The sequence below is a fragment of the Ailuropoda melanoleuca genome, chromosome 7, assembly GCF_002007445.2.
Source record: "Ailuropoda melanoleuca isolate Jingjing chromosome 7, ASM200744v2, whole genome shotgun sequence".
NCBI classification, from domain to species: Eukaryota; Metazoa; Chordata; class Mammalia; order Carnivora; family Ursidae; genus Ailuropoda; species Ailuropoda melanoleuca.
This window is the reverse complement of record NC_048224.1, coordinates 107,780,247-107,784,393: the sequence shown is the minus strand read 5'-3', so window position 1 is coordinate 107,784,393 and position 4,147 is coordinate 107,780,247. Positions and strand designations below refer to the sequence as shown.

Here is a 4,147-nt window from a genome sequence, read left to right as displayed (position 1 = left end):
GTGTGTGTATGTGTGTATGTATTGGGGGGAGGGGTGTAGCTGCAGGATTTCTTGGTTCAACAAATGAAAAGTCTAGATGCAGAACAGGCGGAAGTCAGAGTTTAACCGACCTTGTCAGAACTCTGGTTTTGTTTGTTGTTTGTTGTTGTTTTCTGTTGTTTCTGTCTTTTGGTTCCACCCTGCTTTCCTCATGGGTGTCATTCTGAGGCTCCCCATGGTGGCAAGACAGTCTCACCAGTATCTCTTTTGTGGCCTCTCATTTGTAAATCCTTTGAGAAAAAAGTGTGAGCCGCTCAGAAGTCTCAGCCCAAGACTCACCACATCTAGCTGACTCTGGATCACAAGCCCATGGCTGAGCCAATTGCTGTGGGCAAGGGAGCCCTGCATTTAGACCTAGGCCTTATGCTCAACTCCCGAGCCCTGAGTGTGTGGCTGAGAGTGTCAGAAAGTGGGGCCCAGAGGACATCAGGCTGCCACTCCCAGAAGAACCGGGGGAAGGGGCCAGTAACAGGCCTCCACAACACTGGAGACCACGGTGTTATTTCTAATGATAAAAATCTAGAAATTACCCACAAAGCGTTAAGTGAATTACAGAATATACATATGGGAATCTGAGAAAACAATAATTTTAAATGAAAATTGAATGATGTGGGAAGAAGGAACACTCACTATGTTAAGTGAGAGAAGCTGGAACCGAAATACGCATGTACATGGCACGCAATCCTCCAGTTCTTCAAGGCTCACCATGAGCAGAAAGTACGGCAGGAGTAACCCCTATAGCAGCTAGCCCGGCTGAACCACAGCAGAGAGGAGGGTCGCTATGAAGAGGAACATAAGAATTCCGTGCCAGAACACAACGCCATGAGTTCACCACCACAGAAATAAACAGTCCGTTTGGAGAGAAGTCTGTTTTGTTTTGTGCTTCTGTATTTTTAACATTGTCATAGTCAAAGAAAACATCCAAGACATGCTTTAAACATGTACCTGTCTCTTTTATTTTTTTAACTCATCTTCCAAGAGAAAACTCAAGGAAACATCAAATTCCTATGTCAGAAATAACCTCCAGGTTTTTATTAAAAGAAAGCAAAAACTGTATGCCATTTCTATAGGAAAGTTCAACACTATATGTTGACAAAACCCAGGAGGATGAGTAAAGAATTAAGGCCCCTCTAGACCTGTGTTTGTCACCTTCCTGCTTCTGAAACCTTCCAAGACTCGTCCTCAGACTCCCACACAAAAATAGCTCTTTGTTTTTAATTATCAATCGATGGGGAGATATATATAACAAGAAGTCATTATGACTTTGGTAATGCTTTTGCTCATTTGTATTTTATTAATTACATCTACAATCTTTATTCTGTCGAATATGTGCTTGGCACACATGGAGGTCCCTTGCCAGAGACCACACTATTGGGTGAAGCTGGCAAAGCCTGAGCAACTTCCATGGATCAGGAAAGGAGTTTTCACAAACCAGACACAGTAAAAGATCCTAAAAATCCCCTTTAGGCACCTCTCTCTCTCCCTCCCTTGATTTCCCACTCACAACATCCAGTACTGCTCTTGCCCTCTCTCCGCGCCTGTCCAGCACTCCTCTGCTCCTGGGACAACCTCCCATTCATCACGGTGTGCTACTGTCTCTGTTTTCATCATGATCATGAGGGCCAGCCCCTTGAATTCTCATGGGGAAAAAAAAAGTGTTCTGCATCATTACAATTGATTTCATTCTGATTTCTCTCTCATGACCACCTCCTTCCAGGTACAGAGTCTCAGCTCTTCCAGGTACGCAAGGACGCACCTCCCCTGCCCTTTCAAGGCTCACACAGGGTCCTGAAGATTGTCAGTTTTGATCAGGCTTCCCCCAGGGTCTATGCCTTCTTGTTTTCCCTGTCCCCTGCCAAGGGGAAAACCAAGCAGTCTCCAAACTTGGTATTGTTCCTCATCAGCCAATGAGGAAAGGCTTTCCAGGAATGGGAGGGGAGGTCTCAGTCCTTCTCTGGCCATTCTAAAGACAAGAGTCCACCCCTTCCCCAATGCTTTTTTTGTAGAAACCCAAGGAATAACTCTTACAGTGGAAATTTCAAACTAAGAAGGGATGGCAATATCTTGAAAATGAGGCCATTTTAGACTCCTGTCAAAATCTGCCAACAGATCTTCCTTTTAGAGATTTCTTGACCCTGTTTGGAGTTTGAGGTCTGTTGGTTTCTCCCAATAATTTTCTTGGGTGAATTTCCTCATGACAGCCCTAAATCCCCCCATGCCTGCCTGCTGACTCTCTGACCCCCATCTAACCCAATATCAAAAACAATCCCCTTTCTTGATTTAAATTGAAATTATTCATATCCCAGGGATAGTGTGATCAACTAATATACTGTCCAGATAAGAACACATTAGAGCACAAGAGAGAACTGTTAATAATTCATCTGGCACAACAGGTATAAGCTAGGCCTCCCCTGAGCAAGCCCTTGATAAGCAAACCCTATATGATCACCCAAAGGCCCTAACACAGAGCCTTGTCCACAACAGATGCTCAGTAAATATCACTTCACTGATTGGGTCCATGTGTTGTGTCATTTTTCTGATATTCAGTTAATGCCATAGTACATTTTACAGTTCCAATGTTTGTCTTTTTTTCTTATGTTTTATAACTCCAGTTGTATGCAACAAGATATAACAGGACTTTCTACCCTGAACAATCTTAAATGGCCCCTACCAAGCCTTTTTCTAAAAAGGTTTTTTTAGCTCTCTTTTCTGGTATATCGGAAGGAGACAATCCTCTTTCCGTGCCTAGCACAGACATGGCTCATGGTCACACCTGAGGAGTGTAGCAGCTCCAAAGCATTGGCTGCTGGATAAACTGACTGGTATGTTTGCCTTCTGTCCATCTATTGGTCCCCATAAGCTGAAAGAATGTCTCCCTCTCATCATTTTCCTAAGGAAAAGACTTAAGTATGGCCTCACAGGAGATGAAATAAAGATCTGTATGCAGCGTTTCATTAAGACTGATGGCAAGGTCCAAACTGATATAATTTACCCCACTGGTTTGATGAAAGTCATCAGCAGTGATAAGAATGGGGAGAATTCTGTCTGATCTATGACACCAAGGGTCACTTTGCCGTTCACTGGATTATATCTGAGGAGGCCAAGTATAAGTTGTGCAAAGTGAGAAAGATCTTCATGGGGCAAAAGGAATCCCTCACCTGGTGACCCATAATGCTCACCATAATATTCTGACCCCCTCATCAAGGTGAATGACACTACTCAGATTAATTTGGAGGCTGGAAAGATTACTGATTTCATCAGGTTTGACACTGGTAAACTCTGTATGGTGATCAGAGGAGCTAACTTGGGAAAAATTGGCCTGATCATCAACAGACAGAGACACCCTGGTTCTTTTGATGTAGTTCAGATGAAAGATGCCAACAGCAACAGCTTTGCCACCCGGCTCTCCGACATTTTTGTTATTGGCAAAGGCAACACACCACGGATTTCTCTTCCCCACGGAAAGGGTAAGAAAGGGTATCTGCCTCACCATTGCTGAGGAGAGAGACAAGGAGCGGGTGGGCAAATAGAGCAGTAGGTAAAATGGTCTCTAGGTGATGTGATTGGAAGTCTTTATACTTAATTAAAGATAATACAGCATGATTAAAAATGACAATAAAAATAAAAAGGTATTTTTAAATGTACCACAATGTGTGCTGTGCAAGGAAAGGGGATACAAGCATGAGCACAGAGGATCCATAGTGAGTCCTTGTAGGGAAGGCCTACTGCAGGGCACGTGCAGGGAGACAGGTGATTACAGTGGGGATGAGAAGTGCTGTGATGGGAACTAAAGTGTGCAGCGGATATCCCACACTCTTTCCCAGTGTAGACCTACCACCTTGCTGGCAACACTCCATTACCTATTGCTCCTCCCTCTTCCTTTCTCTGTTCCCACCACAGAACCCAGTACATCACTAAGTTCATTCAACTCCACTTCCTAAGTATCTCTCAAATCTCTTCAATTTTCTTCTTCCCACCATCTTTTTTCCAAGGAAAGGAAAGCTGATCACTTTTAAGCATTCACAAATTTCTAAAATCTGATTATAGGAGATGATGACAGGATGACATGGAAGGGGAAGGAGATAAGGCATTAGAAAGAGCCCCACAG

General features: G+C 43.6%; 1 pseudogene; it reads left to right on the top strand.

Moving 5' to 3' along the window:
• Positions 1 to 348: 348 nt before the first annotated feature.
• On the top strand, positions 349 to 3,569 carry LOC100467298 (annotated as a pseudogene).
• The last annotated feature ends 578 nt before the right edge of the window (positions 3,570 to 4,147 follow it).